Here is a 14497-nt window from a genome sequence, read left to right as displayed (position 1 = left end):
GTAGCGGTGCATGCGATTCTTCCATCCTAAGTGCAGGATCCTGCACTTATCCTTTTTGAACCTCATCAGATTTCTTTTGGCCCAATCCTCCAATTTGTCTAGGTCCCTCTGTATCCTATCCCTCCCCTCCAGCGTATCTACCTCTCCTCCCAGTTTAGTATCATCCGCAAATTTGCTGAGAGTGCAATCCACACCATCCTCCAGTTCATTTATGAAGATATTGAACAAAACCGGCCCCAGGACCGACCCTTGGGGCACTCCACTTGATACCGGCTGCCAACTAGACATGGAGCCATTGATCACTACCCGTTGAGCCCGACAATCTAGCCAGCTTTCTGATCCAGGAAGTTTTTGGAAAACTTAGGGGACAATTTTCTGGTGCAAGTGCTAGAGGAGCCAACTAGGGGGGGAGCTTTTCTTGACCTGCTGCTCACAAACCGGGAAGAATTAGTAGGGGAAGCAAAAGTGGATGGGAATCTGGGAGGCAGTGACCATGAGTTGGTTGAGTTCAGGATCCTGACACAGGGAAGAAAGATAAGCAGCAGGATACTGACCCTGGACTTCAGGAAAGCAGACTTCGACTCCCTCAGGGAACGGATGGGTAGGATCCCCTGGGGGACTAACATGAAGGGGAAAGGAGTCCAGGAGAGCTGGCTGTATTTCAAGGAATCCCCGTTGAGGTTACAGGGACAAACCATCCCGATGTGTCGAAAGAATAGTAAATATGGCAGGCGACCAGCCTGGCTTAACGGTGAAATCCTAGCGGATCTTAAGCATAAAAAAGAAGTTTACAAGAAGTGGAAAGTTGGACATATGACCAGGGAAGAGTATAAAAATATTGCTCGGGCATGTAGGAATGAAATTAGGAGGGCCAAATCGCACCTGGAGCTGCAGCTAGCGAGAGATGTTAAGAGTAACAAGAAGGGTTTCTTCAGGTATGTTGGCAACAAGAAGAAAGCCAAGGAAAGTGTGGGCCCCTTACTGAATGAGGGAGGCAACCTAGTGACAGAGGATGTGGAAAAATCTAATGTACTCAATGCTTTTTTTGCCTCTGTTTTCACTAACAAGGTCAGCTCCCAGACTGCTGCGCTGGGCATCACAAAATGGGGAAGAGATGGCCAGCCCTCTGTGGAGATAGAGGTGGTTAGGGACTATTTAGAAAAGCTGGACGTGCACAAGTCCATGGGGCCGGACGAGTTGCATCCGAGAGTGCTGAAGGAACTGGAGGCTGTGATTGCAGAGCCATTGGCCATTATCTTTGAAAACTCGTGGCGAACCGGGGAAGTCCCGGATGACTGGAAAAAGGCTAATGTAGTGCCAATCTTTAAAAAAGGGAAGAAGGAGGATCCTGGGAACTACAGGCCAGTCAGCCTCATTTCAGTCCCCGGAAAAATCATGGAGCAGGTCCTCAAAGAATCAATCCTAAAGCACTTACATGAGAGGAAAGTGATCAGGAACAGTCAGCATAGATTCACCAAGGGAAGGTCATGCCTGACTAATCTAATCACCTTCTATGATGAGATTACTGGTTCTGTGGATGAAGGGAAAGCAGTGGATGTATTGTATCTTGACTTTAGGAAAGCTTTTGACACGGTCTCCCACAGTATTCTTGTCAGCAAGTTAAGGAAGTATGGGCTGGATGAATGCACTATAAGGTGGGTAGAAAGTTGGCTAGATTGTCGGGCTCAAAGGGTAGTGATCAATGGCTCCATGTCTAGTTGGCAGCCGGTGTCAAGTGGAGTGCCCCAGGGGTCGGTCCTGGGGCCGGTTTTGTTCAATATCTTCATAAATGATCTGGAGGATGGTGTGCATTGCACTCTCAGCAAATTTGCTGATTATACTAAACTGGGAGGAGTGGTAGATACGCTGGAGGGCATGGATAGGATACAGAGGGACCTAGACAAATTGGAGGATTGGGCCAAAAGAAATCTGATGAGGTTCAATAAGGATAAGTGCAGGGTCCTGCACTTAGGACGGAAAAACCCAATGCACAGCTACAGACTAGGGACCGAATGGCTAGGCAGGAGTTCTGCGGAAAAGGACCTAGGGGTGACAGTGGACGAGAAGCTGGATATGAGTCAGCAGTGTGCCCTTGTTGCCAAGAAGACCAATGGCATTTGGGGATGTATAAGTAGGGGCATAGCGAGCAGATCGAGGGACGTGATCGTCCCCCTCTATTCGACATTGGTGAGGCCTCATCTGGAGTACTTTGTCGAGTTTTGGGCCCCACACTACAAGAAGGATGTGGATAAATTGGAGAGAGTCCAGCGAAGGGCAACAAAAATGATTAGGGGTCTGGAACACATGACTTACGTGGAGAGGCTGAGGGAACTGGGATTGTTTAGTCTGCGGAAGAGAAGAATGAGGGGGGATTTGATAGCTGCTTTCAACTACCTGAGAGGTGGTTCCAGAGAGGATGGTTCTAGAATATTCTCAGTGGTGGAAGAGGACTGGACAAGGAGTAATGGTCTCAAGTTGCAGTGGGGGAGGTTTAGGTTGGATATTAGGAAAAACATTTTCACTCGGAGGGTGGTGAAACACTGGAATGCGTTGCCTAGGGAGGTGGTGGAATCTCCTTCCTTAGAAGTTTTTAAGGTCAGGCTTGACAAAGCCCTGGCTGGGATGATTTAATTGGGGATGGGTCCTGCTTTTGAGCAGGGGGTTGGACTAGATGATCTACTGAGGTCTCTTCCAACCCTGATATTCTATGATTCTATGATTCTATGTGATTGCAGAGCTATTGGCCATTATCTTTGAAAACTCATGGTGATCCTGGGAGGTCCCGGATGACCCGAAAAAGGCTAATGTAGTGCCCATCTTTAAAAAAGGGAAGAAGGAGGATCCGGGGAACTACAGGCCAGTCAGCCTCACCTCAGTCCCTGGAAAAATCATGCAGCAGGTCCTCAAGGAATCAATTTTGAAGCACTGAGAGTAGAGGAAAGTGATCAGGAACAGTCAGCATGGATTCACCAAGGGCAAGTCATGCCCGACTAACCTAATTGCCTTCTATGATGAGATAACTGGCTCTGTGGATGAGGGGAAAGCAGTGGACATGACATATCTTGACTTTAGCAAAGCTTTTGACACCATCTCCCACAGTATTCTTGCCAGCAAGTTAAAGAAGTATGGGCTGGATGAATGGACTACAAGGTGGATAGAAAGCTGGCTAGATCGTTGGGCTCAACTGGTAGTGACCAACGGCTCCATGTCTAGTTGGCAGCCAGTACCAAGTGGAGTGCCCCAAGGGTTGGTCCTGGGGCTGGTTTTGTACAATATCTTCATTAATGATCTGGAGGATGGTGTGGACTGCACCCTCAGCAAGTTTGCAGATGACACTAAACTGGGAGGAGTGGTAGATATGCTGGAGGGTAGGCATAGGATACAGAGGACCTAGACAATTTAGAGGATTGGGCCAAAAGAAATCTGATGAGGTTCAACAAGGACAAGTGCAGAGTTTTGCACTTAGGATGGAAGAATCCCATGCACTGTGTGACAAAGTTCCTGCTCTACCTTGGTGGGTCTTGCTCTTATTGGTGGATTTGCTTGCCTTGGAGCTTCACGGCCGCCCTCACTTGGCCATTTTTCCTCCTGTGTCTGACCAGGAGTTGGGAGGATTTGGAGGGAACCCGGGCCCACCCTCTACTCCGGGTTCCAGGCCAGGGCCCTGTGGAATGCAGCTGTCTAGAGTGCCTGCTGGAATAGCTGTGCGACAGCTACAACTCCCTGGGCTACTTCCCCATGGCCTCCTCCCAACACCTTCTTTATCCTCCCCTTAGGACCTTCCTCCTGGTGTCTGATAATTCTTGTACTCCTCAGTCCTCCAACAGTCTGCGTTCTCACTCTCAGCTCCTAGTGCCTCTTGCTCCCAGCTCCTCACACGCACATCACAAACTGAAGTGAGCTCCTTTTTAAAACCCAGGTGCCCTGATTAGCCTGCCTTAATTGATTCTAGCAGCTTCTTGATTGGCTGCAGGTGTTCTAATCAGCCTGTCTTAATTGTCTCCAGAAGGTTCCTGATTGTTCTGGAACCTTCCCTGTTGGGAAACGGAACGTCTTTTGCTTGCTCCTCAGCTATCTGCTTTCTGTTCTTTTCTAAAGCCCCCTGGCCCGGATTTTTCTTACTTTTTGCACCTGCCTTAGTCCCCCCCTGACCGGGCCGGACGCTTTTTTTGTTTTTTCTTGATTTTTTGGTTTTTTTTCCCCGTCTACGTCCTTCGCCAGCACCCGCCCCCCCCCACGCCTGCTTTCGGGCTCAGCTACTTGCCTCAGCTGAGCCCCCGGAGGAGCGGGGGGAAGATTGCTGATTTTGCTGTCCGGAGGGGGGAGTGAAAACCCCTAGACCCAGCCGTTTTGCCAGCAGCTCGGACCTTACAACATTCTTAACATGCCGGAAGCCTTGGAACACAGCCAACACAGCCGGAGAAGAAGATTCAGCAGACAGAAGAAATAATATAAATCATCGTGAGAGGGCCCTAAGACTGAGTAATTTTCTGAATTACACTCTCGTGGGGGGGAGTTTGACTGTGATTACTCGCGTTCGTGGCGGCACAGGGGGTGTGGCGTGGAGACCCCCACCCCCGATCCATCGGTGCCCCCACCCCCCCATCGTTATTACAACTGTCACAGCCCCCCGCCGTCTGTCCCTGCTGGCAACCTGCCATCTCCCTTCGGATCCAGCTGTTCGCTTTGAACTTTGCCTTCCGGACCGGACAGAACAGCCGACGAACCGAGACTCTTTGGACAAACGTGTGTGGGTCTGCACCCGCCCCCCCCCCCCCGGATTGCTTATCCCACAGCTTGCCCCTATTACTGGACCCCGATTTTGTTTTCCCTCCCCTCCCCCAGTTTAATCCCCTCGGCATTCCTCCCCTCCCTGCCCGCAGCCTAGCGGAAGGAGGGGCTATTTTGCCTTTTCCCCTCCCCCCACCTCCTTCCGGTGTCTTCCTGTCTCTCCCTGCTCACAATGGCGGGGAACGAGAGGGGCGAGACTGCTTCAACAAAATTAGTTGTCCCTCCCCCACCACCACCCCTGCCCGATCCCCAAGGTCCCCCCCCTACCACTATTGTCAAGATATTTGCCACCCCCCCTGCTGGGGCACCGGTAGCAGGAGGCACCAGGGTGATCGCTGCTGCTGCTGCACCCACTGCCCCCCCAGATTCTAGGAAACCCCCCCCGGTTCGCCGGAAGGGCCAGGGCGGGTGGAAAGGAAAGGGCCCCGCTAAAACCACTGAGCCCTCCATGGCAGGGGCTGCCCCCACCGCTGTGGCCTCGTCATCAACTGTGGCGCCCCTCCCTGCGTTTCCCTCCACCAGCTCTGCGATTGTCCCTCCCCCGGCCCCCAGGACGTATGCCCGGGCGGCAGCGGACTCCCCCCTGCCTGCCGCCTCGTCATCTCGCCCCACCCACGCCACCGCCACCATCACCAGCGGCTGAGGCCCTTTCCCCGCCTTGACCAGGAAGCACGGCGTCCGTTGCCTCCTGGTGCCCGCCTCGCCCCACGTGGAGACATACGTGCAGGCGTTGGTGAAGGTGGTAGGACCCACGGCTATTGTGGCGGCCTCCAAGATGTATGGGAAGGTTGTTTTCTTCTTAGCCTCGGAGGATGCCGCCCAGGAGGCGGTAGAGAGGGGCCTGACGGTGGGAGGGGTGTTTGTCCCCCTAGAACCGTTAGAAGATTTGGGCGTTCGCCTCGTCCTTACCTCCGTTCCTCCCTTCCTACCCAATGCTGCCCTGTTACCCGCTCTTTCCACCCTGGGGAAACTTGTCTCTGTCATCAGCCCTCTCTCGTTGGGCTGCAAGGACCCCACCCTCCGTCACATTTTTTCGTTCCGCCGGCAAGTGCAGCTTCTACCACCGGCAGGGGCGCGTGACGAAGAGGCGCTTGAGGGGTCCTTTCTAGTCCCCTACCAGGGAGCCCGCTATCGGGTCTTTTATTCTACCGGAGAGGCCCGGTGTTACCTCTGCCGTTCAGCGGGGCATGTCCGCAGAGACTGCCCTTTGGCCCGGGGGGGAGGGGCACCCGAAACCCCCGGGACCCGGCAGGACATCGGCCCCGTCGCTGCCGACGCCCCGGCTGCCCAGCACCTGAAACCAACCCTCCTCCTACTCGACCCATCGCTGCTCCCGCCCGGGCCCAAGAGATACCTTCCCTACAACGCCCGGGCGAGCAAGGGAGTTCCACCCTTGCTAGTACCACTCCAACAGAGCCTATGGAGGAGGGTGTGGCAAGGATATTACCGGGTATAGGAGAGGGCCCGCCCCAAGGAGAAACCCCCGCCCCTCATGTTGCCTCACCGCTACCTCCCCGAACCCCTAAACCATCGCCTCCGCCCCCCGACACGACCCCTGCTAACCAGCCCCCAGATGATGCTATGGAGGGCTGGACCTTAGTCCAGGGGAAGCGAGGCAAGCGGAAGGCTTGAGCTCCGCTGCATCCGCCCGACGCGGAAGCCCCCCGGAAGACCAGGAAAGGAGGCACTGCTATCGAGCCTCCCGCCACGGCCACGAGCGAGATCCATCCGCTGGTGTCGGGAGGGGAAGACGGACTGGCATCGGAGGATAGAATCCCCCCTCTACGGGAGACCCTCCCCTCCGAGATTTCTGAGGACGCCCCTGCTGCCTGGACATTACCCGAACCCCTCGCGGACCCCGGGGCGACCGTTGAGGCGGGCCCTAGAGGAGAGGCCCCCGGGGTGGCAGGAGTTGGCCTCTCCCCCGTGTACGCGGAGATTGAGGCCCTAGATTTGACCCCGGTCACCCAGGGAGGGGATGATTTGCTGCCGGCTGGCCTCGAGCTGGGCAGCCTTACCCCAGCCTCCCTTTCCCCATGCTCCCTCCCCGTAATTGCCTTCCCGGGTGAGCACCCTGCAGAAGGCGGTCCACCACCTGATGCCATGGCCGCTGAGACCATCATGGAGCCAGCGCCTAGCATTATTGGGAGCCCCCTCCCTTACCCCTTAACCCTTGACTCTGCTCAGGAGGCACTTTCCTTTAGCTGCTTGCCTCCTGCACCCCAGAGCCTTGCCCCTGCCCCCACCCCTGCCCCTGCCCAAGTTCCCTCCTCCTGCAATGTTAATGCCGCCCCTGGGGTTATTTCCTTTCCGCCTTTTGCAGATTCCCCCCAAGGAGCAGTCTTTGCGCTTTCTAGCCGCGACCCATTAGGAGTGGCAATTTTTCCCCTGCCATCCCCCTCCACCCCAAGGCGTGAAATGAATTTAATAACCCCAGCCTGTCAGACGCCCCGTCGGTGGTCCGCACCCTGTCTACCCGCCTTAGCGGACCACGAGGCTGTATTAAGAAGCCCATCAGGGAACACCTCCGGAATTGTAATCCCACCCCCCCATGAGCTGCGGCATGCGCTATGGAAGTTCCTAGAGCACACCCGTGGCGCCCGCGATAGGGCACAGCTGGCTCTTCAGCTATGGGGGGACTTTGATCAACTCCTCCAGGCCACAAGGGCCCTTATAAAGGAGGGCAGGGGGCAAGGAAGGCGCGGTGCTGCGGCCTACGAGCGAGCCCGCAGCTTCCGACGCGATCTACTCACCCACGGGATGGGTCACGGGTTGCTGTGCAACCCGCCAGGGGCCCTGAACACCCCCGCCGATACGAGGCCCCCACCCCCCCAGCCCTCCGCATGACGCCTCTCATTATTGCGACCCTGAATACCAGGGGCTGTAGGATGGCTCTCCGCAGGTCCCAGGTGCTCTCTTACCTTCGGGAGGGGAGGTACTCTGTAGTTTTCCTGCAGGAGACCCATACGGACCCGGCCGCCGAGGACAGGTGGCGGCTGGAGTGGGGGGACGGGGTATACTTTAGCCACTTCGCGACCTGGCAAGCTGGAGTGGCGACCCTGTTCTCCCCCGACCTACGGCCTGAGGTGCTAGGGGTCAACGAGGCCGTGCCGGGCCACCTGTTGCACCTTCGAGTCCGTATGGAAGGGCTTGTTGTTAACCTTGTTAATATTTATGCCCCGCAAATGAGCTCCAGGAGGCCACAATTTTATCAGCAGGTGTCCGACTTTCTCGGCACCCTGGATTCGCACGAGTGCCTGGTCCTGGGAGGGGACTTTAACACCACCCTCGAGGAACGGGACCGCTCAGGGGCCGAACCGAGTCCGGCCGCTGCAAATATTCTCCAAGGGATAGTTGACCATCACTCCCTAGCGGACGTCTGGCGTGACCATCACCCAGATGACACCTCCACGTTCACCTTTGTCCGGGTGGAGGCCCATCGGTCACACCACTCTCGTTTGGACCGTATTTATTTATCCCGTTTCCATCTTTCACAGGCCCACTCCTCCACCATTCGGCCAGCCCCATTCTCCGATCATCATTTAGTCACCGTAACAGTCTCCCTCTGTGCAGAGAGACCGGGGCCGGCCTATTGGCACTTTAATAACAGCCTGTTGGAGGACGAGAGCTTTGTGATGTCCTTCCGGGAGTTTTGGCTGGCCTGGTGAGAGCAGTGGCGTGCCTTTCCCTCGGTGCGGCGATGGTGGGATCTCGGGAAGGTGCGCGCCAAGCTCTTCTGCCGTGACTACACTCGGGGCACCAGCCGACGGCGAGATGCGGCGATCGAGCAGTTGGAACGGGAGGTCTTAGAGATGGAGAGGCGCCTGGCCGCCGATCCCGAGGACCCGTCCCTCTGCGGAGCGTGCCGGGAGAAGCGGGAGGAGCTCCGGGCCCTTGAGGACCACCGGGCCCGAGGTGCCTTCGTTCGGTCCCGCATCCGCCTCCTTCGGGAGATGGACCGCGGCTCCCGCTTCTTCTATGCCCTGGAGAAAACGAGGGGGGCCAAGAAACACGTCACCTGCCTTCTTGCGGAAGACGGCACCCCCCTCACGGATCCGGAGGGGATGTGTGGGAGGGCCCGTGACTTCTACACAAGCCTTTTCTCCCCGGACCCGACCGATCCTGACGCTTGCGAGGTGCTCTGGGAGGAACTCCCCACGGTCAGCATGGGCGACCGAGACCGACTAGAGTTGCCTCTCACCCTGGCCGAGTTCTCGGAAGCCCTCCGTCGCATGCCCACCAATAAATCTCCGGGCATGGACAGGCTGACCGTGGAGTTTTACCGCGCGTTCTGGGACATTCTCGGCCCAGACCTAGTCACCGTCTGGGCTGAGTCCTTGCAGAGCGGGGTCCTCCCTCTGTCATGCAGGCGAGCGGTGCTCGCTTTGCTGCCAAAGAAGGGCGACCTCCGCGATCTACGAAATTGGCGTCCCGTCTCACTCCTTAGCACGGATTACAAAATCGTAGCGAAAGCAATCTCGCTGCGGCTGGGGTCCGTGATGGCGGACGTGGTCCACCCAGACCAGACCTATACTGTCCCGGGTCGCAGCATTTTCGACAACCTCTTTCTAGTCCGAGACCTTTTGGAACTCGGGCGGAGAGATGGTCTATCGTTCGCCCTCCTGTCTCTTGATCAGGAGAAGGCGTTCGATAGAGTAGACCATGGGTACCTCCTGGGCACTCTGCAGGCGTTTGGATTTGGACCTCAGTTTGTAAGTTTTCTCCAGGTGCTGTATGCCTCCGCGGAGTGTTTGGTTAGGCTCAACTGGACCCTGACTGAACCGGTCAGCTTCGGGCGAGGAGTGCGGCAGGGGTGCCCCCTCTCGGGCCAGTTGTACGCTCTGGCGATCGAGCCTTTCCTCTGTCTCCTCCGCAGGAGGATGACAGGGTTGGTGCTGCGGGAGCCGGAGCTGCGGCTGGTCCTGTCGGCGTACGCCGATGACGTACTCCTCGTGGTCCAGGACCCGGGCGACTTGGCGCGAGTGGAGGCATGCCAAGCCATCTATTCGGCAGCCTCCTCCGCCCGAGTCAACTGGGTCAAGAGCTCTGGCTTGGCGGTGGGGGACTGGCGGCAGGTAAGCTCCCTCCCATCCGCACTTCAGACCATCCGGTGGAGTACGGGTCCACTGCTCTATCTCGGCGTTTACCTTTCCGCCACGCATCCTTCCCCACCGGAGAACTGGCAAAATTTAGAGGGCGGGGTGATAGAGCGGATCCGGAGATGGACGAGGCTCCTCCAATGTCTCTCCCTCCGAGGCAGAGCACTGGTGCTTAACCAACTAGTCCTGTCCACGCTCTGGTACCGGCTCAACACCCTGGCCCCGGCCCCGGGTTTCCTGACCCACCTCCGGAGATTAATTCTAGAGTTCTTCTGGTCAGGAATGCACTGGGCCCCTGTTGGAGTTCTTCATCTACCCCTGAAGGAAGGAGGGCAGGGCCTGAAGTGTCTGTATACTCAGGTCCGCGTTTTCCGCCTCCAGGCCCTGCAGAGGCTCTTTTATAGTGCAAGTAGTTCGGCGTGGAGCATACTGGCGCATGCCTTCCTGCGCCGTTTCCAAGGGCTGCGCTACGACCGGCAGCTCTTTTACCTTTCTCCGAGGGGTTTTCCGCGAGACCTCTCCGGGCTGCCGGTCTTCTACCAGGACCTCCTCCGGACCTGGAAACTGTTTCTAACAACCAGGTAGGTGGCGGCCACCGTGGGAGCAGATCTCCTCACGAAGCCCCTGCTACACAACCCCCAGCTCTGTGTGCAGGTGGCGGAGTCCCGCTCGGTGCGCCAGAGGTTGGTCCTGGCGGAAGTCACGAGGGTCGGAGACCTCCTGGACTACGACCGGAGAGACTGGTTGGATCCCCTGACGCTCGCTCGGCGCATGGGGCTCTCCAGCCTCCGTACCCCCCCGGCGCGTGCTTCAGGAGGTGAAGGCCGCCTTGACCCCCGCTGCTCGGGCTTACGTTAGCCGAGCCTTGTGCGAGGGCGCACCCCGCCCATCCCTTACCCCAGGCCCGCCGGACCTTTCCATCGGGCCCCTACCCCGTAGATCCCAGCAAACCCCTCACCCTTTCACTGCAAGCCGGCTGCACAAACTGCAGCCGGTTAGCTTTCACATTGCACCACGGAAATACTTATATACACTTACACTTCACACCCTTCACGCGCACACCCTGGTGTCCCGCCCCGATACAAAGTGGCGGGATCTCCTGCCACCTTTGAGGGTGAGCAACCTCGGTGGGCCAGCCTGTATTCCACCTTGGTCCCAAGGCCCGTCGGGGACATCAGTTGGCGGCTCCTTCACGGAGCTGTGAGCACGGGCGTGTTTCTGACACGGTTTACCCCAATTCCGGATACTTGTCCTTTTTGTAATGTGAGGGAAACCCTGGCGCATGTGTATTTAGAGTGTGCCAGATTGCAGCCCCTTTTCCGGCTCCTCACAAATCTTTTGTTACGCTTTTGGCTTCATTTCTCCCCTCACCTTTTTATCTATACACTTCCCATCCGTGGCCCCACAAAGTCGTGGGATCTTCTGGTCAACCTCCTCCTAGCTTTGGCTAAAACAGCCATTTATAAAACCAGAGAGAGGAGGTTGGCCCATGAAACGTCCTGCGATTGTGGGGCCGTTTTCCGATCCTCAGTACATTCACGTATCCGGGCGGAGTTCCTCTGGGCGGCGTCCACCGACTCCCTTGACGCCTTCGAGGAGCGGTGGGCGCTGTCTGGGGTTCTCTGCTCGGTGACCCCGTCCGGTTCCCTCCGTCTGACCCTTTGATTGAGGGGAAGAGCGAGAGACGCCAGCCCCAGCCGTTGCTGCTGTGGATACCATCCTTTCTGTCATCTAGGAGGGGTCCTATAATACGTGGGTGTCTACCCCCCCCCACCCCTAAACCGCCCACCCCGCAGCCGTGCCCATCTTACCGGGCACTCTCAGGAGAGGGAGGATCGGTGACACTGGGCGCGGCACTGGGTAACTCGAGGGGGTGGAAGACCACGAGTGTCGAGGAAGCCCCCCCGCTCTAGGCCACCAGGTAACTCAGGAGGGTGGAAGACCACGAGTGTCGAGGAAGCCCCCCCGCTCTGGGCCCAGGCTAGCCTGAACACTTCTCCCTCCTGAAAGCTGCTGTGTTATACCTTCTGATTGCGTTGTTTTGTTGCATAGTTGTTTTGTTTTCTTTGGTAATTCTGTAAGCGTTACCAATAAACTTTCTTTCTGTTTTAAAACAAAACAAAAAAAAAACAAAACCTTCCCTGTTGGGAAACGGAATGTCTTTTGCTTGCTCCTCAGCTATCTGCTTTCTGTTCTTTCCTAAAGCCCCCTGGCCCGGATTTTTCTTACTTTTTGCACCTGCCTTAGTCCCCCGCTGACCGGGCCAGACGCTTTTTTTGTTTTTTCTTGATTCTTTGTTTCTTTTTTCCCGTCTACGTCCTTCGCCAGCGCCCGCCCCCCCCACGCCTGCTTTCGGGCGCAGCTACCTGCCTCAGCTGAGCCCCCGGAGGAGGGGGGGAAGATTGCCGATTTGCTGTCCGGAGGGGGGAGTGGAAACCCCCAGACCCAGCCGTTTTGCCAGCAGCTCGGACTTTACAACATTCTTAACATGCCGGAAGCCTTGGAACACAGCCAACACAGCCAGAGAAGAAGATTTCAGCAGACAGAAGAAATAATTCAAGAGAGCTATAAATCATCGTGAAGGGGCCGTAAGACTGAGTAATTTTCTGAATTATACTCTCGTGGGGGGGAGTTTGACTGTGTTTACTTGCATTCGTGGCGGCACAGGGGGTGTGGCGTGGAGACCCCCACCCCCGATCCATCGGTGCCCCTACCCCCCCATCGTTATTACAACTGTCACGGCCCCCCCACCGTCTGTCCCTGCTGGCAATCTGCCATCTCCCGTCGGATCCAGCTGTTCGCTTTGAACTTTGTCTTCCGGACCGGACATAACAGCCGACCAACCGAGACTCTTTGGACAAACGTGTGTGGGTCTACACCCCCTCCCCCGGATTGCTTATCCCACAACTTGCCCCTATTACTGGACCCCGATTTTGTTCCCCCCCCTCCTCCTAGTCCCCCCCCTCGGCTTTCCTCCCCTTCCTGCCCGCAGCCTAGTGGAAGGAGGGGCTACTCCGCTTTCTCCCCTCCCCCCTCCTCCTTCCGGTGTCTCCCTGTCTCTCCCTGCTCACAATGGCGGGGAATGAGAGGGGCGAGACTGCTTCAACAAAATTAGTTGTCCCTCCCCCACCACCACCACCCCTGCCTGACCCCCAAGGTCCCTTCCCTACCACTATTGTCAAGATACTTGCCACCCCCCCTGCTGGGGCACCGGTAGCAGGAGGCACCAGGGTGATTGCTGCTGCTGCTGCACCCACCGCCCCCCCCCAGATTCTAGGAAACCACCCCCGGGTTCGCCGGAAGGCCAGGGCAGGTGGAAAGGAAAGGGCCCTGCTAAAACCACTGAGCCCTCCATGGCAGGGGCTGCCCCCACCGCTGTGGCCTTGTCATCAACCGTGGCACCCCTCCCTGCGTTTCCCTCCACCAGCTCTGCGATTGTCCCTCCCCCGGCCCCCAGGACGTATGCCCGGGCGGCAGCGGGCTCCCCCCTGCCTGCCGCCTCGTCATCTCGCCCCCCCCCGCCTCCGCCACCATCACCAGCGGCCGAGGCCCTTTCCCTGCCTTGACCAGGAAGCACGGCGTCCGTTGCCTCCTGGTGCCCGCCTCGCCCCACGTGGAGACATACGTGCAGGCGTTGGCGAAGGTGGTAGGACCCACGGCTATTGTGGCGGCCTCCAAGATGTATGGGAAGGTCGTTTTCTTCTTGGCCTCGGAGGATGCCGCCCAGGAGGCGGTAGAGAGGGGCCTGACGGTGGGGGGGGTGTTTGTCCCCCTAGAACCGTTAGAAGACCTGGGCGTTCGCATTGTCCTTACCTCCGTTCCTCCCTTCTTACCCAATGCTGCCCTGTTACCCGCTCTTTCCACCCTGGGGAAACTTGTCTCTGTCATCAGCCCTCTCCCGTTGGGCTGCAAGGACCCCACCCTCCGTCACATTTTTTCGTTCCGCCGGCAAGTGCAGCTTCTACCACCGGCAGGGGCGCGTGACGAAGAGGCGCTCGAGGGGTCCTTTCTAGTCCCCTACCAGGGAGCCCGCTATCGGGTCTTTTATTCTACCGGAGAGGCCCGGTGCTACCTCTGCCGTTCAGCGGGGCATGTCCGCAGAGACTGCCCTTTGGCCCGGGGGGAGGGGCACCCGAAACCCCCGAGACCCGGCAGGACATCGGCCCCGTCGCTGCCGACGCCCCTGGCTGCCCAGCACCTGAAACCAACCCTCCTCCTACTCGACCCATCGCTGCTCCCGTCCGGACCCAAGAGATACCTTCCCTACAACGCCCGGGCGAGCAAGGGAGTTCCACCCTTGCTAGTACCAATCCAACAGAGCCTACGGAGGAGGGTGTGGCAAGGATATTACCGGGTATAGGAGAGGGCCCTCCCCAAGGAGAAACCCCCGCCCCTCATGTTGCCTCACCGCTACCTCTCCGAACCCCCGAATCATCGCCTCCGCCCCCCGACACGACCCCTGCTAACCAGCCCCCAGATGACGCTATGGAGAGCTGGACCCTAGTCCAGGGGAAGCGAGGCAAGCGGAAGGCTCGAGCTCCGCTGCATCCACCCGACACGGAAGCCCCCCGGAAGACCAGGAAAGGAGGCACTGCTATCGAGCCTCC

This window comes from Eretmochelys imbricata, chromosome 23, assembly GCF_965152235.1.
Source record: "Eretmochelys imbricata isolate rEreImb1 chromosome 23, rEreImb1.hap1, whole genome shotgun sequence".
Taxonomy (NCBI): Eukaryota; Metazoa; Chordata; order Testudines; family Cheloniidae; genus Eretmochelys; species Eretmochelys imbricata.
This window is presented reverse-complemented; position numbering follows the sequence as displayed.